Raw genomic sequence first — 26,770 nt, 5'->3', positions numbered from 1 at the left:
ATTAAACAAAGAACAGTGCCTCCCTAAGCATGAACCCTTTACAGCTGCGCTGGTTACTCATCCATGAACCCAGACTTGCCTTTTCTTACATGCAAAAGAAAGTGGTAACTTACTAGTTCTCTTTTTCTTATTACATGATTTAACACTACCTCAGACAGATGGGAAGTCACAGGATTGTTCTGAAGTTTATTTTTGTTATGGTTTGTATGTGAGGTGTCTCCCAAAAGCTCACATAGGAGACAATGCAAAAAGGTTCAAAGGGAAAATAATTGGGTTGTGAGAGCCTTAAACTAGTTACTGAATTGGGCTGGGGTTGTGGCTCAGCGGTAGACCACTTGCCTACTATGTGTGAAGCACTGGGTTCGATTCTCAGCAGCACATATAAATAAATAAATAAAGGTTCATCAACATCTAAAAATATATTTAAAAAATCTACTTAGTGAATTAATCACCTGATGGGATTAGCTGAATGGTAACTGAAGGCAGGTGTGAGTTGGCTGGAGAAGGTGGGCATTGGGGGTGTGGCTTTGGGCTATGTATTTGTATCTGGCAAGTGATAATCTCTCTCTGCCCTCTGATCATCCTGGGAGCCACTTCCCTCTGCCACACTCTTCTGCCATGAGGTTCTGCCTCACCTCGAGCCCCAAGGAATGGAGCCAGCCTTCTCTGGACTGAGATCTCTGAAACCATGAGCCCCCAAATATACTCTTCCTCCTCTACAATTTTTCTGGTTGGGTCTTTTAGTCCCAGCAGCAAAATAACTGGCTAAAATAATTTTGCTCCAAGAACTGCCAGCCTGAGGGGGCCAGCATGAGGGGCTGGCAGCTCCTTTAACATTGTCTTCAAGCAGACGTAATGATTTATGGATTTTGTTGTAAATAGTAAGTAAAAGTTCAGATAAAACATGAGATTTCAAATGAATGATGCTGCTCATTAAGTAAAAGCGGTACTTGGGGTAAAACTTTAAAATATTGGAACAGAAGGACAGCTCTGCTGAGAGTGGAAGGCCTGGGGGCCTGTCCTGGCTTTCTGTTGGCCGTGATCTCAGAAAAGCCCTTTCTGGTGCCCATGACACTCCTCTGTAAAATGGAGTTTGAATATAGATGGTTTCCAATTGGAGATTTTTCCCATCAAAGAGGCATTTATAAATCTAGGAATCTGTTTTAAAGATACAATAGTAGAATTTAAAAATCCTTGCTAGAATTTCCAGGGGTCCTCAGCTCACCTCTGACCAATGTACTTCCTCGGCTCTACACTTGGACTTAGGGTTTAAATGATCTTCTTTCCCACATCTCTGCATCTTCTTCATCCCAAAGGGTTACCGATCATTACTAAAGGGCACATAAGTTAGGACTAGAGAGTAAAATTTAAAAAAAAAAAAGATAACTACTACCCCCCCGCCCCACCGTGAATCCAGGGATGTCTGAGAGAAAGTCCAGTAACTTTTTAGATTCCTAGATTTATTTCTGTTCTGTTTTCATTTTAAATTTAGATCTTTCAGTTCTTGTCCAAACTAAAATTTACCTAGCTATCTGAAAATTCTATTTTATGACTTACTTGGTACTGTTATTATTTTATCAGATTTTCCCCCTATATTTTAAAAAGAACTGAGAAAATATAAAGCATGATTTTTTTATTAGGTCTTGCAGAAAATTGATTTTTTTCACAGAAAGATGGGTTCAATCTTATTATGCAGTCAATAGAAAAATAAATATTTTAAAATGCAGGAAACAGAAGAGAATTAAAATATGTTGAATTCATGTTATGTACCAGTTACTGCCCTTTACATATATTATTTGGTTTAACCCCTACAAAAATCATCTGTGGCTGGTAAAAATAAGATTACCACCAGTTCCCTCTGCTCTGCAGAATGGTTTTAATGCAAACCCAGCCTGGACCTCTCTCCCTCATTCCAGTGTTGCATTTCTGTGTGTGTTGGCCTTTCATCACTATGACCAAAATACCTGACAAGAACAACTTGCAGAGGGAAAAATTTATTTCAGCTTATGGTTTCAGAGATTCAGCCCATGGTTGGTCAATTACATTACTAGGGCCCAAGATGATTCAGAACATCATGGTGGAACATGATAGAAGAGAGCTGCTTACCTCATTGAGGTGGCCAGAAAAGATAGATAGATAGATAGATAGATAGATAGATAGATAGATAGATAGATAGAAGAGAGGAGAACCAGGGACACAAGAGACAGTTACCAAAAGCCTACCCTCAGCAACCCACTTCCTTTAACACCTGGCACAGCAGTCTTTTCAAATTTTCAATTCATAGGATGGATTAACCCACTGATTCGGTCATAGATTTCATGATCCAATCATTTCACCCCTGAACATTCCTACATTAATGCACCCTTATATCCAAACCATATCCAAACCATAGCAATATCCAACCATCCATGTGACGAGCCACTTGACACGGACATCTCAAAGTCAACATGGCCAAATTGATCTCATCATCTTTTCCCTTAAGCTGATCTACCATAGCTTTTCTCATCTCAAATCATGGCAAGGTTGCTTAGGCTAAAAACCTTGGGGTCATCCTTGTCTCCTTTCTTCTCACCTTTGTCACACAATTCATCAGGAGATCCTGTCAGCTGGATCCTGTCAACTGTTTCACATTGAGTCCAACATGGAGTCACTCACTCCCAATGGAGCTGACGCTCTCCCAAATAATCAATGAGGTTTCCAGCTACTTCTGTTTTGACCTCCCTTTGTTCTGGTCCCAGCCAATAGCCAAGGTGAACCATTGAAACAAAATCCATGTCAGTCGTGAGCTCAGATTCCTGAGATGGCCTCCCATTTTACTCTCAGAGTGAAAACAAAAAGCCTTGAGCCACCCCCTTCTTCCACTTCCCCGTCATTCCCCCCCACCACAGGACCATTCTCCCATCTAATTGTCCTCCCTCACTTCACTCCATCCTTGATGACTTCCTTGAGATTCCAAGACCAACCAGGTATACTCCCACTGTAGGCCTTGATCCCAGCAGGTCCCTCCTCCTGGAACATCCCATTCTTGCAGATGACCAACTGTATCCAATACTTCAAGCTTTGGGTCAAATTTCACTTCTTAATGAAATCCTGTATGAGTCCACTTTCTGTTGCTCTAGCAAAATATCTAAGAGTGGGTACAGGAATAAAGAAAAGAAACTTAGAAGTAAAGCTCACAGCATTGGAAACTCCAAGGGCATGACACCAGCATTAGCTTGGTTCTGGTGAGGACCTGATGGAAGATTACAAGACAATGGCAGACCTGTGTGCAAGATCAAGAATCACAGGGTGAGACACGAAGCCAGAGAGAGGGGAGAGGCCAGTCCTGCTCTTTATAACAACCTTTTCATGAGCATTAGCTAGAGTCCCAAGGGAACTTTATTAATTACTTTTGACTTTGGTGCCCCCAATGACAAATGGGCTTTCAGGAGGCTCCACTTCTCAAAGGCCCCACCACCTCTTAACATCACCACAGTGGTTGGCGAGGATGTGGGGAAATAGGTACACTCATACACTGCTGGTGGGATTGCAGGTTGGTGCAGCCAATATGGAAAGCGGTATGGAGAATCCTTGGAAAACTGGGAATGGAACCACCATTTGACCCAGCTATCCCTCTCCTCAGTCTATAACCATAGGTCTTAAAAACAGCATACTACAGGGACACAGCCACATCAGTGTTTATAGCAGCACAATTCACAATAGCAAAACCATGGAACCAACATAGATGCCCTTCAGTACCTAAAAAAAAAAATGTGGCATATATACACAATGGAATATTACTCAGCAATAAAAGAGAATAAAATCATGGCATTTGCAGGTAAATGGATGGCATTAGAGAAGATAATGTTAAGTGAAGTTAGCCAATCCCCCCCAAAACAAATGCTGAATGTTTTCTCTGATATAAGGAGGCTGATTTATAGTGGGGTAGGGAGGGGGAGCATGGGAGAAATAGACGAACTCTAGATAGAGAAGAAGAGTGGGAGGAAAAGGGAGGGGGCAGGGGGTTAGCAAGGATGGTGGAATGTGATGGACATCATTATCCAAAGTACATGTATGAAGACATGAATTGGTGTCAACATACTTTATATACAACCAGAGATATGAAAAATTGTGCTGTATATGTGTAATAAGAATTGTAATGCATTCTGCTGTCATTTATTTTTTTTTAAATCAATTAAAAATATTTTTTAAAAAATCACCACAATGGGTACCAAGTTTCCAACATGTGATACCTTTGGCAAAAACATTCAAACCATATCCAGACCCTAGCAGGCCCTCCACTTTCTCATACATTTCCAATCCATGCACTTCTGATACCCTTTACCTTGATCTATTTTTTGACATCCACAGCATATTTTACCTTCTGTTATATACTCTGTAATTTACTGCTTCATCATGTTTACTATTTTCTGTTTACTCATCTACACCAGAATGAAATATTAGTTGATATATTCCCCCACTTTTGTATGATGCTTGGCATATTATAGGTGCTAAACAGATCTTTTTGGAATGATGAGATGAATAAGTAAGTGAGGAAATGAGTATTCCTCATACTCACCTAAGATTAGTCAAGAGATATTTTACAAATAAGGTCATTGAAACTCAAGGAAGCTAGGTAACATCAACATGTCAGAAATCCTCTAAGAGCTAAAATGAAAAGAGAATCCTCTGAACCGGATCTTTTCTACTTTATCACACATCATCACATGTACTTTGTAAAAATATAAGTATTCCATCAAATGCTATGCATTTATAATGTTTATTTCCCTTTCGTCATGCTCTTAGTCAATAGTTTTTCTTTTTTTTTTAATACACGACAGCAGAATGCATTACAATTCTTATTACACATATAGAGTACAACTTTTCATATCTTTATATATAGAGTATGTTCACACCAATTCATGTCTTTATTCATGTACTTTGTTTTTATTCATTAGAATTCTTATTATACATATATGCCACAATTTTTCATATCTCTGTTTATATATAAAGTACATGTATGAAAGACACCCAATTCCTGTCTTCATACATGTACTTTGGACAATAATGTCCATCACATTCCACCATCCTTGCTAATCCCCTGCCCCCTCCCTTTCCCTACCCCCCCTCTTCCCTATCTAGAATTCATCTATTCCTCCCATGCTCCCCCTCCCTACCCCACAATGAGTCAGCCTCCTGGTTACCTACACCGTCCTGAGGGCAGAATAGCCAATAGATTTTCAATGAACCTCTTAGAACACTGTAACTCAAATGACTGTATTGTAGAATAACACACTTAAAATAAATGATATGAGATGTATTTGTTTGGACTCTGACCGCAGAGTTATAGAAACAAACAAATTTGAGCTAGCTCAAGTAAAAAAATTAATTTAAAAATAAATAATTAAAGGGTTATTGATCTCCTGGAAGCCACACAAAAAAAGGAAAGATAAATGAGTGGGAAGAGGAGGCAGATTATTTTAAATAGTTTCCACTCTACTTTCCATACGTCTTTTTCATCCTTTCTCTACAGTTTACAAATATTTGCTCCCTGTGTCTGTAGGAGACAAGGAGAAGATGCTCCATCCATCACTCTTTAAACCTGAGCAAGGCTGCGGTTTGCTTGTCCTTAAGTTTTGAGCCCTGTTTAGGTAAAATCTTTCTCCTGATCCAATCAACAATAGCCAGGAATGAGGACTCAGTGTGTAAATGATGATAGAGGACACTTTGCTGATAGGGGGATGGGGAGAGCAGGGTACACCCCAGAGAAATCAGCTCAGCACACAACCCAAAAGTGGTTGACCATAGAATAAGACAGTAGAAGAGAGAAAGCACACTATTCTGTCGAACAAGCTAAGTTGAAATTCCTATTTCTTTTATCTGTGTAAGTTCAAGGTCGTTACTGATGAGAAAGCCTATGTGACTCTTCTGATACTCAAATAATTATTGTCCTTTTGCTCTCATTTTTTTCTCCAGTATGGGGGCTAATTACTGTTACTTAATAATAGGAAAGACCAGAGAGAAAAAAAAAAAACAGAAAACGGATAGTTGGGGTCAGGAAGAGGAGAGAGAATATCAGAGAGCCAGGAGTTCTGCATTATAATCTCACTTCTGTCACTGGGAAACAAATGCCTTGGGCAAGTTCATTCTCTGATCTCTGTTGTCTTGATTGTCCAGTGAGGAATGACAATCAATAGCTTTCCAAACTAGCGTGATCAGTGTAATGAGCTGGGAGCATTTTCAAAATGCAGATTCCCCTGACTTACCCACGAATATTCTGATTTATAAGACTTTGCATAACCCAGTGTTATGATTTGGATATGAGGTATTCCCCAAAACTCCTGTGTTGATTTAGGAATACTCAGAGGTGAAATTATTAGATTCTTGGAGCTGTAACCTTATCAGTCCATCCTAGTTAGAATGGACTGGGTAGTAATGTAAGTAGGTGGGATGTGTCTACAGGAGGTGGGTCACGGGGGGATGTGCTCTGGAAGAGTTCATTTTTTTCCTGGAAGGTCTCCTCCCCTCCCCTCATCCCCCCACCCACCCTGCTTCCTGGCCACCATAAACAAAGCAGTGCTCCTCCACCACACCCTTTCACCAGGATGCTCTGCCTCAACTCAGGCTCAGAGCACCGGAGTCATCTGACCATGGACTGAACCTCTGAAACCATGAGCCAAAAGAAACTTCCCTCCTCTAAGTTGTTCTTATTAGGTATCTTGGTCATAGTGATGAAAACCTAACCAACACCAGGTGTGATAGCATACGTCTGTACTCCCAGCTACTCAGGAGGCTGAGGCAGGAGGATTATTTGGAGCCAACCTAGACAACATAGAAAGAAAGACTCTGTCTCCAAAAACAGTACACACACACACACACACACACACAGATATTACATGAAGCTCTCTATTTTGTACTTCCAAGCAGCTTTCTGGATGATTATGATGACCAACTATATATGGAAACCACAAGACTAGAAGATATTTAAGGCCGCATTTAGTGTTTAAAATATTCGTTTGCCTAATAATCATCTCACTTAGAAGATACTCTGATTGTAATTAAATTTATTTCTTACTTATGCTTAATTGTCATCTTCAGGAGTTACCTAATATTTCCATTTTGTTTTTACTGAAACGTAAGAACACTATTTAGCACAAAATAGATTCTCAATAAACATTTATGAGGGCTGGGGTTGCGGCTCAGCAGTAGAGCGCTCACCTAGCACATGCAAGGTTCTGGGTTCAATCCTCAGCACCACATAAAAGTAAATTAATAATAATAATAAGAAGAAGAAGAAGAAGAAGAAGTAAATAAATAAAATAAAGGTTAAAAAAGAAAAAATAGATGCAGTCATTGCCTTTTCAAACAAAATAAGCTTTTATGTATGGATAAGTAGTTAGTTCTATATGTTTTCCAAATGAACTCTCATATATTATCCCTTGAGTATCTCTGTCCTCACAAATATGGGAAAGGAATTCCTTTTGGATTCTGTCCAGTTTACTGGAACATTCAGAACACCTATTGTGATAATAGTATATAAATCAAAGTTCATAATCTCTAAATTATTCCTGAAAGTTTATGATGGTGGAATATCATTTTAAAGCATAGATAAATCAGATTTATGTGAAAGTGTAATATTGTCGATGCACTTTGTTAAGTGCTGTGCAGATTCGTGATGCTGTTGTGTTACTATTTTTGCATTTCTCCATCCACAGCATTCTAATATCTCTGAGCTTTATCAGTATCAAAATAGTGCTTTAAATTGTTCTGCAGAGGATTTTACTGGTGCTGAACTTTTTGAATGTCCAGTATGTTTTTAGGAAACTAAAGGTCTTGGTTTCTAAAGGCCTGGATTTCTAGACAGCGTACCTGTGCCTACCAACTATACAAAACTGATCAAGCCAAGTCACATCCCCTCAAATTTCTCTTCTATATTATGAGTTCTACATTCTTTTAGACACTATATTTTCTCTTTTTTACAGTACTGGGAATTGAACTCACTCTATCACTAACCTATATCCCCAGCCCTTTTTAAATTTTTTATTTTAAAACAGTCTTGCTAAATTGCCCAGACCAGCCTTAAACACGCGATCCTCCTGCCTGAGACTCCCAAGTCACTGAGATTATAGGCATGCCTCACTGCCCCCAGCCCTGCATTGTAATTCTCACAAATAATTAAGAGGTTAAAAAATTGAAATTGGTATTCTCATTTCTGAATCTGATTACATCTCTGCTGATCACTTAGATTCACCATTTTTCTCATTCTCTTCTGAGAATATTTTTATATGCTTCCTTGGTCCACAAAATTATATTGCTGAAAAAAAATAAAAGCAGATCTCTATAGACTCCTACATTTTCCAACACCAGATCATGTGTGTGTATGACACCAGTCCTTTTCTCTGACCTTTCAGAAAGGAAAATCACAGCTCAACATATAGCATGTGATGTGATCTGAAATGCTTTCCTCTCCCACTACTTTGGGCCCAGGTATGGGTTCCATTTTGTCTCTTTCCTATGAAAGCATCATTAATAATTAGGAGTAATGGTTTGGCTTGGGTATCAGGAAGCCCACAGAAGCATATCTGGGATTACCGTACCATGATTGGATCCTTGTTTGATGTTGAAAGAATCACCCTAGAAAGAACGATATTTTTAGTCCTTTTACAGTCATGGTGATTTAGTTGCAGTGGTGATAAAACAAATAATGCACAGAATATGAATACAATCTTGTATTTATGCTGAATATTATAAAAATCGTATCATTGATGTTTGTATTTTATTGCTTTTGAAATAGTAGTAGTAGAAAGATATTTTGTGAATATCAAACATTTATTACAGTGACTTTTTAGATTTTTTGTGGTTGATTTTATTTTCTGAAAAATATAAAAATATAAAATATGGCATCATGTAATAACAGCTGCCGTGTAAATTTTCTATGAAACTCATTACTCATCATTGAATTTAATGTCTGCTAATGTAATTCTTGTGAGACCATTCTTAACTTTATTTCCAGGTTAGTCATTATATGTAATCATTGCATTGTTATCTTTCAGATTATTTGAATAAAACATACCAAAAGTGACATCAGGTTAAAAAAAAAAATCCTGCACTTTGGATCTTTTTCTGCTTTGGAAGCAAGAAAAATGGAAAATTAATAAACAAAGGTAAAACATTCCTTTTTCCCTTATATAACACATTTTACTGCTTTCTCATCAGTCATTTCTTTCTTTGGGAAGAAAAAACTAAAAAAAATAGGTGGTGTTTTTTGAACAAAAATATTTCTACGTTGGAATTCCACACATATTACAGGTTGCTGAGCTTAAAGTTTGTTTTTTTTATTTTTTTTAAAAACTCCTTGGTTACATGCATGGACTCTGGACCTGATGTAGTTTGTGTGTTTAATCTCTGTTACTGTTGCTAACCTAGAATAACATATCAGTCAAATGCCATTTTCATGAATCTGTGAACCAAACTATTATATGTTATGTTAGGCACAGAATTATGAAAGTAGAAAATATAATATCTGCTTTATTTATATATTTATTGATTAGCATGTTGTACAGAATTTGCAAACAGACATGCTCACCATGATCTAAATATGTTAAGGAAGACAATGGAAACACTGGAGTCCATGCTTCAATCTCCACTCATGGAAGGGGAAGAAGAGCAAGTATTAACCATGTAGAAAAAAAGATAGTACAAAAATGACATCGCATCAGAAGGGAACTGATAATGCGGAATACATTGATACGTTATTGTCTTTGGGTTACTTGTCCACCAGTCAATGACTTGAATATAGCCATGTAATGGGACGCTGATCCCAAACATAAAGGTTTTGAAGCAAGAAAAGTGAGTCAGTAAAGAAGCACAGGTCAAAATATGGGTACATGAATAAGTCCACCATTGTGGACCCTGGGAATTTGGTTCCTAGTAGGCCTCCCAAGATGGGTATAGATACTTTCTGGAATTTCTGCCTGGAGGAGGTGCTACAAGAGTTTTATACACTGACTCTTTCCCGCTGGTTGTGAATGGCCATCAGAGGCATGAGTTTCCCAATCTAGAGTGCTCTGCTGCCACATGATGCAGGAAGCACATACCCAGTTGTCCCTTGAGGTGGACACTAGGAAGACAAGGATAATCCAAGCAGGCATAGGAATATCTGTCCCTGCAGCGATGGGCTACAATCACAAGTGGGCCCAGGGACTTGAGGCAGACAACAACTGGTAAATGTTATGGTTCCTTTTACTTTATTTTAAAACATAGCATTTTCTTCCTAAGTTAAATACCTCCATAAAGAACATTTTTGTGTGTTTTAAAGTTATACCCAAGTGTCATGGAACCAGAGTAAATTCTGTCTCAAAAGTATCTCTTTCATCAATAAATTTTCTCTGTTCAGAATGAGACATGCATCTTGGTTCACAAGTATATTTTTTAAATTATATAATAAGATTTGAAGTATGGTAAACATTTTGGAATAGTTAGAAATACTATAACAAAATTTCACAGTACCAGTATTTATTAGTCACTGTCTATTGTTTCATATACAAGAAAGTGTCTGTGGATAGATCTTAAAGCAGTACCATGGTATTTCCTATGTGGAAACTATAAGAAAAGAACTGAATGAAGGAAATAAAGAGAAAAGAGAGGCAGCTCAACAGGAACATAGGTTCATTAGAGACAAACCTGCGGAGGGAAGGCCCACTGAAGACTTAGACCTGTCTTATCCTTACAGCCTAGGGAAGTTGTAAGGGATGAGGAAGTTGGGGAATTTTTGCAGTTAGGCCATTGCTAGGGGGTCGTCAGAAAAGGGTCCTTGGGTTTGTCAGAGAAGGGTCCTTGTAATTGTCACCTCTCTTCTTTGAGGCAGTCACTGTACCGTGTCCAACCAGGTGTTTTTCAGGATTTCAGTCCCAGATAAAATTTTCCCTTCTTTGTATGACAATGGAGTCTGGGGATTAGGTCAGGCTGAGTCAGAGTGACTGTGAGGTGACTGTTGTGCTAGGATAGAGGAGATAATTCAAAATGGCGCTGCCTGTGTCAAATTCTTCTGATCATAAACAACCCTGTAGGCCATGGCATTATTTTTGTGAAAAGCATGACTGACATTGAGTCTAGTTGACATAATGTTAGACGGATGGATGGTCAGCTAGCAAAACAGTACCTTAGAGTGAATCAAAGTATGCTTTTTTTTTTTTTTTGGTTTTTGGCTTTAGGTTTTTTATTTCTGTGTGAGAACATTAACAGATTAAAGTTGGGGGTAGGCTGTTTTGACCTAAAACATCACATATTCAGAAGAACAATATTATCTGTGAACTCTAAGCAGCATCTATTAAAAATAAAACAGACATCAACAAACATCTGAACTAATACATATTAGCATGCAATTTTCTAGTAAAAGAAATGAAATTGGAGGGGGAGCAGAAAATGGTAGAGCAGGGAAACAGGGAGGTTATGGCAGATGGCAAGATGGAAATACCAAAAAAGTGGACACAATCAAACCATAGGGTAAAGACAAACCATATTCTGAGCACAGAATGCTCACTGGGTGAATGACCCATCAATTTGAGACATGATGAATTCCAGAATCACCAACAAAGGGTGAATTTACTGTGTCTTCTCACTTTAACAGTATAATCGCCTCTTTAATTGGCTTCTCTTTGTCTCCAGAGTCGACCTGGACAAGAGCTAGGATCATGTCTGCTTTTTGCTCAGAAAGTATTCTCAGATTTAACCAATTCATTGTTGTCCAAACTCCTAAACCAGATACTCAAAGCCTGCCACTCAAGTTTTCTAACATTTCTTATCCTGACTTCACTTACAAGTAGCCTATCCCATTGTCTAGAAATGTCATCTCCGTGATTTATCAAGCTTTCAATTGATTTTGTGGATTTATGATTCTCAAACACGATTGGATCTAAGATCAGGTCCAAGAATTTGTGTTTCTGTCAAGTTCTCAGGTGATGCTGATCTTGCTGGTCCAAAGACTTGACTTGGAGAATCACACTGTACAAAAAATTATCCCCACTGGCACTATAATGTCTGCATTACAGTTGGAATCAAAGAGAGTACAATAAAAGACGTCCTTACCAGCATCACCGTCGTGGGGAGGTGTGTTAGTTTACAAATGGGATCTGTGTCTGATAGTCAAAAACCATCTTAATATCATAAAATTCCCAACAATAAGATTTTTGATACATTTTTATATCTCCCACTGCATTAAAGAGTTTGGCGATCCATAAATATTTGTTGAGTGGATGAATAGGTGGAGGGGGGCTTGGGAGTGAAAGAAATATAGACAGGTTTAGCAACTCATTTCAGCAAGAAAATTAACTCCTTATAAAGAAACTTGCCTGGCATGTGGTAATAGAGAAAGACTGACTTCCTTAACATGGAAACCTTCTCATAAGACCATCCTCAATATATAAGACATTTTATAAGGTGGACCAAGTCTATTCAAAACCTGAGTAGCTGATATCTATAGCATTGTGCTCTTTAATAAGCAGAGCTTTGCACAAAAGACTTTTTGCTATTTGATTGAGTACAATGGGAGAAATGTCATTTTTATCAAGACACATTGTACATTTTATTTTATAAAAGAGCCACGGGATATGTGAAACCAGGAAATCACATCAATTTAATAAATTCCTTTGCAAATGTCTCTTCCTTGAGTTTAAATTTTGCAGCTGCAGCATAATTTGAATGTTTATTCACATTTAGGACAATTGTGCTTTCTGGTTTTTTTTTTTTTTTTGCTTTCTTGCATTCAAATGTGTTCATGTATCAATGTTGCACATTTTCTCTCTGCATCTTTTATCTGCATACATCATCCCATGATTGGCTTGGTAAATTTATCCTACTTTTCTTGCTAAAATAACTGTTCCTGCTGTCTGTTTTCTGCCTACTCTTTGATTTATTCCAGAAATTGGGCTTAATGCCTACTTTTAGAGCTCAGTGTGAAATTTATTCTGTATGTTTTTATCCCGAATTCCCACATTTTTTTTTCTGTTATGTATTCTGTTGTAGAGTCAACTTCAAATTGTACCCATGAAAAATCTATAATTATATATTGGCATAAATAATCACAATGGATGGTTAACAGAAACGCTTGAAATTTTATTTTTATAAATTTATTTCATAATTTACTTCGATAATAGAAAATTAAAATTTTCATTTATTTTATGGTAGGCCTAATATTAAAGCTTAAATTAAAAGTCCTTGTCCCAACTTTATCATGACCTTGATATATGAACTAAGCTGAGTCCCTATGGCTCAGTTACCTCGGTTAGAAAAATAAGGGTTTGGCCTGCAGAGGCCTGCTGAGAACTGGAATTCTAAAAGACAAATATGTCTGGAAGTCTGTGGTGCAAGGTGGTTTTTCATGGATATAAGCCAGGGCCTTGGAACTCATCTCTTCTTAAAATTGAAGGTGTTGCTGGGTGCAGTGCTGCACACCTGTAATCTCAGCATCCTAGCAGGCTAAGACAAGAGGATCATGAGTTCAAAGCCAGCCTCAGCAACGATGAGGCGCTAAGCTACTCAGTGTGACCCTGTTCTCTAAATAAAATACAATGTAGGGCTGGGGATGTGGCTCAGTGGTCAAGTGCCCTGAGTTCAATCCTCAGTACCCACCCACCCCTCCCCCCAAAAAACTGAAGGTGTTGGTGGGCACCAGGGTGCATGCCTATATTCTTAGGAGCTTGGAAGGCTGAAGCAAGAGGATGGCAATTTCTAGACCACTTCAATAACCTAGAAAAACTCTTGTGTCAAAAATAACATAAGGGCTGGGGTTGTGGCTCAGTGGTAGAGCACTTGCCTGGCAAGTGTGAGGCACTGGATTTGATCCTCAGCACCACATAGAAAAATAAATAAAGCTATCTATAATTAAAAATATTTTTTTAAATAATAAAAACATAAAAAGGGGTAGAGATGCAACTCAGTGATATAGAACCTCTGGATTCAGTCTCCAGTATCAAAAAAAGGTGAAGGTGTTCATACCCAAGATAAAATCGGGTTCTAGTTGGCCACTGGATATACTTATGTGTACAAAACAAAATAAAAAAATAACCAGTGACTCCTGGTGGCAAATGAAACAGAGCCAGTCATCCTGGAAAGGTACCTCATGCCCTTAGAAAACAGTGGCATGGTTCCTGTAACGTGTCGAACAACATTTCTGCTAAGCCATTAGACACAAAGTCTGTGTGATGCTATACTCCTCAAAGATTAAAGAAATAAAATTAGATTTGTTCTTTTGCATTTGTTTGTTTGTTTTGTTTTGTTTTGTTGTTGTTTTTGTTGTTGTAGTTGTTGCTTTGGAAAAGAAAGAAAAAGAAAGTTTAGGATAACCCTGGTCTTTGTTGCAGTGCCTTATCATGCAATCTTAGCATAAAGTGAACCAATTAGAAGTACAAGTGAATCAATCAATCAACTCACAGCACATATTTGAAGGCAGAGTTGAAAGGTCAGGGTTTTGGACACAGAAAGATTTCAATTCATAACCCAGATATTTTATTCACCAAGTGGGTAAGCTTACAGACTATTCCGAACCTCTCGTTATCTCCATCTGTAAAACGAGAACAGTGTTTTATAATTATCTGCATGGTTGCTTTAGATAAAAGATAATACACAGAATATCTAGAATGTAATAGAAGCTGCACCTATAGCTCTAAAGACTTGTCCAGGCCTCAAAGCTGACTGGAGCCCCAACCAAGATTTTCAGAGGTTAATGGAGATTATTATACTCTCCTCCAATGTGATTCTACAAAGTTAAGAAATTGTACTCAGGACTCTAAAAGATGAAAACAGTTTAGAAAAATGTATCCACAACTCAGTCATTCTGAGTCTTCAAAAGCTAATGGTAAAATTCAATATAGTGTTTTAATGTAGACAGGACACCTCTTCCTCTGCACATTGCCAGTGATCACACGTGACAAATGAAATCCCTTTCATCTAGAGTAACCCCTTCAGCATCAAGTATGATCTTTGCACATTGCATCCTGTCATCTGTTCTGTAATTGAGCCACAGCCTGGGCAGAAACCAAAATAAAGATTCTTCGAGCCATAGATTTATCCTCATTGACAATTTATATATTCTTGATTTTTATCTGATTCCAGTATGTACATAATTATTCTTTCTTCCTCTGATTTTTCCTCTTCTTCCTTTTCTTCTTCTCCTTGTCTCCCAAACAGTCCAGTCTGCCTGATGTACCCTTATACCCAGAGGCGAAAGAAATAAAATTTTAGTCAATAGATGATTCCTTTACTGCAGGATTCACGCACATATTGAGCATTTTTCTGGTCTTTTGTGTCCTTTTGAGGTTGAACTGTCACTTTGCTATTGGTTGACTTCAGTACTTTGTCAGCAGAAATTCAGAGCTGTCTGTTTAATAGGATATCAGTAAAGTTTTGGTGTAATATTTCATCAATCCTAGAAGATTTAATTCTGTTGGCTTTTTTTCCCCTATTTCAATATTCTATAAATCTCCTGCAAGTTTGTATGTTTTGAGATAAATTATACTTTTTACAATTCTATCCTTTATGTCAGAAATGATTTAGAAATTGTGAACTTCTTGTGTTATTTGAGTACCTTGATTATTTCAGACATCTGGGCAATCACTAACATCTGACTGTGGAATGTTAAGTTTGCCTATTTGTCATGTTTCAGCAGCAAATCACCTTTGCAATGAAAATCATACGGATGAGGGGTCTCAAGCCTTATGAGGTAGAGACAGACAGATGGATATAGTGTGTGTGGTGGTGGTGATAATGGTGATGATACTGTTTATTTGCACAACCTGTTCATCCTCATTAGCATAGTTACTTCTAAATAGACTAATTATTACTGACATTGATATTTTATGATATGAACTATTAAATATTCTCTAAAAATGCTATTTTGTACAATAGAAGAATTTGTACTATAAAGGAGTTTATTGAGAATCACGTTTTTGAGGTTTTTTTTTTTGCGCTGTAAAAATATCAAAGGACATTTACTGTGCAGTACAAGGATGCTGCTTGCAAGAACTATAGGAAAAGGAGCAAAGACTTGTTGGCTTATTTCATGAGGGGTTTATTTCATTCTTGCTGTATTCTCAACATGTGCTACAAATTTCCAACTAAAGTACCTCATTCATTTAAAAAGCTAAGGTTAGGGGGAGAATGAATGAATGAGCATTCATGCTAAGATTTCTTTATCTTTCCAATGAAGTCAGGGAAGTTAAAAATCAAATAAAAGAGAAATTTGAAAAAATAATCATAGTCGTACATAGTGCCCATCTCTCTGGCACTTCAAATATTAGAGTTGGCATTTCTGTGTAATCAAAAGCATAATAGCAAACATATATTATGTGGTTGGGTGTATGCCAACCGTTGTTTTAGACACTTTCCCTAAGTTGTCTCACTTAATCCTTACTACAGCTCTAGGAAAATTCTATACAACTAAGGAAGAAATTGACAGATCTGCTGCCGTAGGAACGGACTTCAAGATATTTTTTCTCAATCAATGACAGAGGAAGTTCACAGGAAAAAGAAAAATTAATTGAAAATACAGAGGATATAACCAACACACTAAAGACTTCATTTAGGGGTCATACAGAGATGTCTTCACTGAATAGTTGAAGAACACCATTTCTTTTCAAGTGTATGTGTGATTATGCACTAAGCTATCAGACCTAACACCTACTCTCCATTTCACCGACGAGAAAATTAGGGACAGAGAATTTAAATCACTTTTGAAGGAAAATGGCATTAGCATGTTCGGAGCCAGGCATTAAATCCATGAATCCAGACAATTTGCTAGCAAAGCATACTAGATCATCATTTGTGTGTGTGTGTGTGTGTGTGTGTGTGTGTGTTAGGAAAAGGAGACTAAACTTAATTTGTTACATTGTATTTTGAAGCAGGGATGTTGTTGCCATGATTTGAGATCAACCCATTGTCACCTTGGCAGAATAAAACAATTCAAGCCACAAACTAAAAGTATGTTTAAAGGATTTTGTTAAATGCTGAAATTGCAAAACAAATTGAAGGATATACAATTGTGTGTCACTTAACAATGGGGCTGCTTTCTGAGAAATCCATCATGTATTCACATGGATACTTATTCACTCAAAGATGGCTGCAACAACCTTAGGTGATATAATCCTAAGAGATCACCATTGTATGTGCGGCCCATCATTGTGGGATATTTTTAATGTGCAGATGACCATAGTTAAAATTACCTTAAATTAATTGCCCTTAATAAATATGACCTGAATTATTGATCATGTTGAGAGCCTGTGTATTAAATGTTAGGACCTCATATGTGTTTTGTAGCCATCAAACTCAGCCTTTCCAAATTTGAACTTTTGTTCCCCCTGTATTCCCTCCCCATGCTTCTCCCTCTTTGGCTGTTCCCTGTCTCAGACTGTGACACCAGTCTTCACCCACTCAACTTCTTAAGTTAGAAACCCAGGAGTCATCTGTGAAATCTCCTTCACACACACCCCCAACCTTGGGCAAATTTGAATGAATTTCTTGAATGAAATACCATATTACCCATCTAATATTTTAATGCCCAATTAGACAGATGGTTACAGTCAGAGAGAGTTTGAAGATCAAATATTCAACTCTACAGATGTTTTCTAATGTGTGTTGGTTTCTGGGCACACCATTCAATTCCTGTGTATGGTTTGCTTTTGCTTTTTCATTTTGTTGGTAGTGATGTGGTTAAGGTTGAGCAGCCTCAAAGCTCAATGGAAGATCTGTTCCTGAAGATGGAGATATCTTGCCTCTCCATGGAAGTATTGCATTTATTGACAAATACAGCATATTGCCTTTGGCAAACACACACTGTCAGCAGTATTACCCCCTTTAATTATGTCCTTTGGGGAAAAAAATTCCATTTCCTGGCAAGACAGCATTCCTAATCAAAGACTTCCTGGGTCTTGAGTAATAAAAAAAACTCAAATACTTCAAGCTGCAATGTATAGTAGGGCTTAATTGGGTATGTACTTGAATCTCCTTTGGGGATCAAGAAACTCTAAATGTTATGCATAAGAAAATATTTCATGAGGTACACAAGGAACATTTTGCACATTTTGAACCATTTTTATTTAAGAAATATTACTGGTAAATAACATATGCATTGGTAATAAAAACTTGAATAATTTCTCTTTCTTGACTTTGAAAGTACTGCTTCTTTCTTGATATTTTTATCATCATTATTTTTCATTCAATCCTGTTTCTAAGTATGGAAAATTCTGCAGAGTTGGATTATGGGGGAGGGTGCCTTGGGCAGGTAAACTGAAGGCCTGGGTTCTAATAAGATATGAAAAATAAGAATAAGAAATGTTGGATATTAAAAGTGAAACCAATCTCCAACCTCCCACCCCAGGGAGACAATTTATAGAAAAAGAGAAAGACTATGGCTTGGACTCCAGGGAAGGCCCTTATTGAGATGGCAGCAGAGGAAGAAGCACTACTTGGGAAGGCTGCAGTGAGACATGGAGACCACAGATGGTTTTTAACATAAAGGCCAAAAGGAAAGTTTCAGAATTCAGACCAGAAAATTTAATTAACATGGTCATGTCATAATTTTAAACTTAGAAACTTCTTTCAAATATGGCATCTATCTTACAAAGCTTATATATTTATACATTTTGAAATGATAAATTCCATCACCCCATCTCAGCTATCTGACCTCTCATTTTTCAAAATAGGGCCACCATTACGTTAATGTCAAAACCTCGAGGTGATCTTTGACTTATTGCTCACTTCCTTCCCACTTACTTAACACTGGGTTCTTGGTTATTTTCTCCTCATCCTTTCAAGCCACTCCTTTCCTAACATCCTCATCCAGGTCTTTCTGCCTCCTGCCTCAGCTGCTGCAGTATCCTGCCAACCTCGTTCCAAAATTTCATTTTGCAAGCCATCTCGGTACTAACATCCCCCAAATACCATTTCCAATATATTTTTGATAGTGTTTCTTGAGTCCTCATGTAACAGACACTATGCTAAGTGTACAATCTTATTTAATTCTTAGAGCCAATGTTAGACAGAAATGGATAAGAAAATTGGTCTTTAAAGGATTTGGAGGAACTCACCCAAGGTTGCAACAGCTAAGCAGGAAAGTCTAACTCCAGTCATTTGAAATGAGTCATGGCACAGTACCTACTATAGCTATGTAGGAAAGATACAATGGTGACCAGATTCCAGGGGATGAAGCTGAGTATGCTAGATCAAATTGTGAAAGATTCAGCCAGGCGTGGTTGTGCACACCTGTAATCCCAGCGACTCAGAAGGCTGAGACAGGATGATGGCAAGTTTGAGGTCAGTCTTCAGCCACTTAGCAAGACCTTGTCTCAAAATAAAAAAATAAAAAGGTTTGGGGATGTGGCTGAGTGGTTAAGTACCTCTGAGTTCAATCCTGAGTACCAAAGATGGGGAGGGCAGTTACAAAAGAAAAGAAAAATTGTGGAAGATTCAATAAATTTTATTCAACAGGGAAAAATTTATTCAAGGTTTTTACGCAAGGGCTAGGGAAACACAGGGCCAAATTTGTTGCTGTGCTCTCTGCAAGGGATGCTCTTACTGACCTTCTTGCCTCCTGAACCTCCCTCGAGACTTTCCTCCATTGCTCCTCTGGGGAGGAGTACTGAGTCTCTCCTTTGCACCCTTACAGCTTAACTCCAAGCTAGGGTGTTGCCAGTATATCCTTCTGCCACCGATTGTTCAGCAATTCTCATATGAATCACAAAATCTTGTTGAGGTGTTGCTACCCCTACTTCAAGGATAAGCAAAGCAATACTCTCAGCCTCGATGTGAGTTTCCTCTGTAAACTGTAACTGAAGCATATTTGCACTAACAATGCCTGCAACCTGGTAAATGTTCAATAAATGTGTAATGAATATATTGATTTCTTTTATCTGTTTATGCCTTTTCTTTTATTAAAAAGGTTTAAGACTTCTGGATGACAGGAAGTACTCTTCCCAGAGCTTTTTAGTTCTCATCAAACCCACCACTGTGTATTGTACAGATCCAGTAAAAGTACTTGATATATTTATCATACGAGGCTTTCATTTTGTTTTCCTTTTTCTGTTTTAAATGCAAGATGCTTTCAAGTAGAATTTTAAATGAGTTCTGTTTTGCCAGAAATCTGTAGGATGGACACCAGACTTTCAGGGAGGACCATTTTTGACCTATAAATACATGATGCTTATATATAACAGAAACTAGTGTATCTGGTAAAATGAAGGTAGAAGTTGAAATACTGTTATCAACTTTTGTTAAAGTTTGACTACGTAATAGGAACTATGCTTTACAGGAAATATCTCATTTTATTCTCATAATACCCTAGGCTGTAGGTAATATTTTTATCCTTGTTTTATCCCCAAGGAAAGCACAGAAAGGTTAAGTAATTTCTCCCAAGGTCATACCACTAATTAGTAGCTGAGCTGGAATTTTAACTCAGGCACCATAGCTTAGAATTTATTTCCATTTACTCAATTAATAAGCAGTTTTATGCCCTAGTATATATCAGCCAGTCTCTTATAGGTGTTCAGCAAATGTGTGCTTAATGATTGTACCATATGAGTACTTAGGCAGGCCAAGTATTCACTGACTGGTGTATAAAAAATAGATTTATAATTTAATGGCAGTTGAATCATTTCAGTGAAAAAAAAAATTAGTTGCCTGAAGCATCCATTTTTAGTTTTCAAATTTTACATGCTGTACCAATTCATACTCAATTAAAAGAAAGCAATTGCGAAGTGACTAGGAAATAGTCAATTATTGTTTGAGCTGCCAAGCTTCAGGAATTAGCATTCTAGAATTTGCAAAAATGTTAAGCCAGAAAAAAAAAAAGAAGTCATGAAATACCATTTCAATGGCTTTTGAAATTCTGCCAGATATTAGTGATTGTATTATAATTTAAATTTTTGGACTCTTAGAATTTTAGCGTTGGAAGGAAACTTTGGAATTATCTGTGCCAACCTACTACCTCATGCCAGAAATGTTCATACAACGTTTTAAAAATAAGATCTTTGACAAATGTTCCTCAAACATTTGCATAGAGTCAATAGAAACAATTATGGATTTTCTTTTGACACTATCATATAACTTTGTGCCTATGGCTAGTGAAATATTGAAATACCTAGAATGTAATCCAGCAAGACTTCCTGTCACTCTTCCCTGGCTCTTTCTCATGCCCACATTTTAGGAATCTTGATATTTCAGAATTATCCTTTTGAGTAGTATTTTGCATTGCTTTCTAGTCCTCTAAAGCAGGGGTCAACAAACCTCATCCCAAATCTGGCCCATCTCCTATTAGTGTAGATAAAATCTAGCTGGGACACAGCCACACAGCTTTTGGCATTATTTTTTGAAGTACTTGGGATCACACCCAGGACCCTGTGTGTGCTAGACAAGCTCTCCAATCTCTTGACCACTGAGCAAATATATCCCTCCTGTTATGGTTTGGATGTGAGGTGTCCCTCAAAAGCTCACATGAGAGACAATGCAAGAATTTTTGGAGAAGAAATGATTGGGTTATAGCCTTAACCTAATCAGTGAATTAATCCCTAATGGAATTAACTAAGTGGTAACTGGAGGCAGGTGGGTTGTGGCTGGAGGAAGTGGTTCATTGGGGGTGTAACTATTGGGTAGATATTTTGTATCTGGAGAGCAGAGTCTCTGTCTCTGCTTCCTGACCATCATGTGAGCTGCTTCCCTCTGCCACACTCTTCTATGACATAGTCCGGCTAGGCTGCCCAAGTCCGGCTAGGCTGCCCAAGTCCGGCTAGGCAAAATAACCGAGAGGTGACAAGCAACTTGAAGGTTGAAGCAGGAACTACTTTATTGCCAGTGAACTCAGCAGGAACTTAGAACTCAAAGTAGCAGTAGCAGGCACCCAGGGTAGCAGGAGCCTCCTCTCTGCCGGACTGTAGAGGTACATATACCCAACTAATTACACACAGCTTAACTTAATTGACATCATCTTGACACAGCAGTCAGTCATTTAGGAATCCTCATCATCTTAATGGCTTGCTGGCGTTACTTCACAAACCACTCCTCTTGGCATACTGCCAGGCGCCCTCTTAACTTGGTTGTGGCCCTCATCACTTCTAACATGATATACTGCCTCACCTCAAGCCCCAAGGAATGGAGCCGTCCTTCTTTGGACCAAGAACTCTGAAACCATGAGCCCTTGAACTTTTCCTCCTCTACAGTTGTTCTGGTTGGGTCCTTTAGTCACAACAGTGAGAAAAGCTGACTTAAAACACCACCCCTGCTCCTACATTTCACTTGTGGCTGCTTTTGTACAAGAAAGGCCAAGCAGGGCGAGGGCAGTGGTGACAGAAAAGTGTCACCCACAAAGCTGAAAACATTATTATGTGACCCTTTCAGAAAAAAAGCTTGTCAATCTGTGCTGTAAAGTTTTCTAGCTCTTCATATTTTTTTATGTTGTCTCATTATTTCTTATTCTATCTGTCATATTGAACAAAATGATGTGGTGGCCTTAAGACAGGAAGAGAGTCCACACACAGTTTGACTTTCTTCTCATAATGTTAGTAAACAATAGAGCCACCCCCACAGGTCCCCCTCCCTCACATGCACTTTTTCCTGAACCTGATGAACTGGGCACAATAATGGTCTTTGTTTCTGTGCAAAGTCAGGATGTCTACAGTTGCCCTGGGATACAAATGACATCACCACATCTTAATATATTTCTGAAAAAGATATGGCGTTGGGGTTATTTACTATTAAGGATATTATTTACGAGTTTGTTATATATTTATGACTTTTAAAAAAGTGAATTAGATGCAAAGATTTCTTTCTTCAGTAGTTTCTTCTCCCTGCCACCCTTTCCCACCATCCTTCCCAATGGTTACCTCCTCCACCACCAGGGTGGGCTGTTTCCTTCCAGTGTTTGCCAAAGGCCAACTCCTTGCTACTTCTGCCAGACATTCTCTGGTCTTTTTCCTGCCTCCTATGTCCCTTTTTATCTCTTTGCCAAACTGTCACGCTGTCAGCTAGCTTTCCTTGGCCTACAGCGTCTCCCTCAGTTCCTTTTCTGTGGTGTTTCTGAATGCTCATCACAAGGTACAGCTCTCTCCTGGTCCACACACATGTTCTATGTGTGTGTGAGTGGTGGGCAGGGCCCCCTGCCCTCCCTACTGACATGTAAGTTTCACAGGAGCAAGGATTGAACCTGTGGTACTGAACCATTATTTTCCTAGTTTCTAATATAGTAGGTACTCAAAAACCAAAAAACAAAAAATTAAATAAATGAATGTCTTGTGAATGTTGATGTTGTAAGAGATTTTAATGCACATTCAAATGTCCCTAAGATCTTTACCCAGTTGTGCTAATACCATTAATGTTTTTGTTTATAAATCAATCCCGTACCATTGAGTAATCATTATTTCAGATACTGTGTTTGTGTCTCCCTTTCATTCTTGGGAGATGTATATCAGCAATGTCTCTGGAATTTACTATTAAGAATTTTTGGAAAATAGTAGACAGTCACCTATCATCAACAGAGAAGGTTCTATAGAGTAAATGGAACTTTCTAGACTGGCTTGAAAGACTGACAGGGCATATGTTGGATGCTCTTGTAATGAAACATGTAATGTTCTTGCAATGAAATTGAATGGGCTCTAATAGTTTAAACCGCAATACCCAAGAAGGTTTGAACATGATAGGGATTGGATGAATATGCAATTAAGCTTTTCCAATATGACAAGGCATCTGTTTAGCATACTTTGGACAGGGCCCAGAATGCCCTGTTCAGATATATAATAAGTAGTTCAGCTAGTACTGCTGTCAGGAGAGGTGGCTCATGCCTGTAATCTCAACTACTCAGGAGACTGAGGCAGGAAGACTGCAAGTTGGAGGGCCCCTGGGCATCTTAGCAAGACCTTGTCTCAAAAAGTCCTGTGGATACAGCTCAGTGGTAAACCGCTCCCCTCCCCCCGCCGCTCCCTGTTTAATTTAAGATAGTACTGATTATGTCATATGTCATGTTATTTTCCTGGTGGGAAAAACACTTTGAAAAATTATTTTCTAGATTCTTATTCCTCAAATCACGATTTGAGAAAGAGCTTTGCCTAATGAATCAAGTATATTCACAGAAGAGCTGTGACTGAATCCCATAGATTTGATTCTCCTAAGTAACCCATTGCCAAAGTTCGCCTTGGTAGCAGGCTCAGAGGGTGGAATGGTGAGAGGAAAGTTAAAACAAGTCCATGACTTCCCATCTATCTTTCCTTACCTTCCAGTAATCCAGAAGCCTCAGGGGAGGCAGCTGGGTTCATTATGGTCTTGAAAAACTACAGTAATGCAGATTGGCTTCTGAGGCTGATGGATCAGTGGTGCCTGATGATTTTCATGCCTGCATGAACCATTGTTTCCCACTCTCCTCTTTGTGATTTGGGAAAGGTGGGAGGAGCTGCCCAGTGTGGACCAATATGACAGTTGCCAAGCATGAAAGAATGATAAGATGCCACCCCAACATAACTGGCACTCCTGACAGCTGCAGGTTTGCCCAACCAACAGTATATGAGTGTAATCCTTTAATTGAGGTTGGAAATCAGAAGCTCTTTATGAGTTCCTCTTAAGCATACAGACTCTTTAAAGGCCTTTCCTATTTTCATCTCCAAATCTCTTGATGATGGTTTTTCTTTCTGTGGAACTTATCAAAGGGACATCTTTATTTTCTGGTGCTGCATGCAGTAATTTAGCTGTCACATTTCTGTAGCCCATCTGTTGGTGTTTTATTAATTAAGACCCAAGAACACAACTGTGCTTAAGGATGCACCTTGACTGCAGATGCCTCTCCCCTTGGCTTCCCTTACCAAGTAAACACACACACACACACACACACACACACACACTTCTGTTTACTCTATAAGCTCTTTAACTGTTAGGAATTTATCAAGTACTCAACATAACCTTTAGTGTGAAGTCTGCAGGCATTTGGGTCAAACTATTAGAAAAAAAAAAGAAGCTAGTTTCCTATGCTTTTCAACATGTAATAATAATAATTCATTTTTGGTCTTTAGAGCACTCCAGTCTTCTATGGCCCCAAATCTTTCATTTGTTTCTAGCATGGTTTTTTTTCTAGCTTGATCATGGACTCTGTTGATCTTGGAAATGTATTTTACCCTCTGTGTTGTTAAATGCAGCCTGGCTTTGGAGGTTTTGTGAACTAACTTGGTCTCTGCTGATATCATGTGCCCTTCTCCTGATCTTGCATGCCAATAGCTCCTTGTAAGGACTCACTTACCTGTGTAAAGACAGAGTACTGAGTTTCTGTTCTTTCCATCACATCTTGCTGTGCATTGGGGCTCTTCTTTTCTAATCCATTTTAATAACATGAAGAGAGTGAAAAGCATGTAGAGAACAGGAAGTGGCACACAACGGGTAAGTAATATAATCATATTTTCACATGTGGAATCAGCAATTGCAGAAGATATATCATTGCCTCTAGTGACATAGAACGCTCTCACTGAACTTTGTGGTATTCCCAAGGGACAATGTTATGCAGCTAAAAAAGGAAAAAAAATGGCTCCATTAAACACAAGACTTATCTCAAACTGAAAATGCTTTTGAAAAACCTCCGCCTTATTGTAGACTATTGTATTCGGTATTTTCTTTTGACACATGAGCTTATTTTATACAGTCTTGAGCCGTGTGAAATGAGTTTTCTATTTTTCTTTTCACAGTGACTGGATGGTTTAAGTAAATTGAATAAGTCAAGGAATCACATATAAAAGCTTAATATAGCATGTTCCATATCTGGGATAGATAGCTTTGAAATTTTCTGTATTTTAGATCTTATTTTCTGAGGTTTTAATTCACTAACATACTAGAAGAGACATTAGTAATAATGTAACATTTTAATATTTTCTTATTTTCTAGCAAATATGTGAACTTCTCAATTAGGTTCTATGATACTTCTCAGATAATACAATTTATTTGAAAAAATTATTATCAGTCCTATGATACTGTGATAGGTCTCTATTTGACTCCTTCAAATCAATTGATGCTTTTGTTTCATCAGTGTGTCGATTTTTTAATGAATACTTCCAAACATATTCCTCTACTATTCTTCCTCTGCTTTTGAAATCTTCCTTTTAATTCCTTTTCCTCCTTCTTTTTTTAGGGGGCGGGGAGGAGGAGGGGTGTACCAGGAGTTGAACTCAGGGGCACTAAACCACTGAGCCACATCCCCACCCCTATTTTGTATTTTATTTAGAGACAGGGTCTCTCTGAGTTGCTTAGTGCCTCCCTTTTGCTGAGGCTGGCTTTGAACTCACGATCCTCCTGCCTCAGCCTCTGGAGCCTCTGGGATTACAGGCATGTGTCACCATGCCTGTACCTTTTCCTCCTTCTTATCTCTGCTTCTCTTTTCCCTCTGTGCTGCACCCCCACACCTGCGAAGTAAAGCGTGACTAATGATTACAAGAAGGATGTCAGTAGTTGTGTTAGTCTGCTTTCTGTCACTGTAACAAATACCTAAGATAATAAACTTGTAAAGAGAAACAGTTAATTCTGGAGGTTTTAATCCATAGCCACTTGGTCCCCATTGCTTTGGGGTCAGAATAAGCAATAAATCGTGGTGGAAAGCCTGTGATTAGCAATTAGCAAACTCATTCACCAGGAAGCAAAAGAGGAAGAAGGGGCTGAGGTACTACTACCCCCTTCAAGGGCATGTTGCCAGTGACCTAAAGTCCTCCCAGGAGGTCCCATGTCTGTCCTTCCTCCCTCTCTCTCTCTCTCTCTCTCTCTCTCTCTCTCTCTCTCTCTCTCTCTC

General features: G+C 38.3%; 1 protein-coding gene across 6 annotated transcripts in view; it reads left to right on the top strand.

Moving 5' to 3' along the window:
* Dlgap1 (DLG associated protein 1) overlaps window positions 1-26,770 on the top strand; it is a 784,970-nt gene that overhangs the window by 177,972 nt on the left and 580,228 nt on the right. For 5 of the 6 annotated variants that reach the window (XM_048806496.1, XM_048806497.1, XM_015482529.2 and 2 more), the window contains exon 2: window positions 9,033-9,143. The exons of the other annotated variant lie outside the window; for it this stretch is intronic. The gene's annotated coding sequence lies outside the window, so the exon portion shown is untranslated. The remainder of the gene's footprint in view (window positions 1-9,032; window positions 9,144-26,770) is intronic. 6 annotated transcript variants of the gene reach the window in all.

Source organism: Marmota marmota, unplaced genomic scaffold, assembly GCF_001458135.2.
Source record: "Marmota marmota marmota unplaced genomic scaffold, marMar, whole genome shotgun sequence".
NCBI classification, from domain to species: Eukaryota; Metazoa; Chordata; class Mammalia; order Rodentia; family Sciuridae; genus Marmota; species Marmota marmota.
Note: the sequence above shows the minus strand (reverse complement) of the source record. Positions and strands in the feature narration are given on the sequence as shown.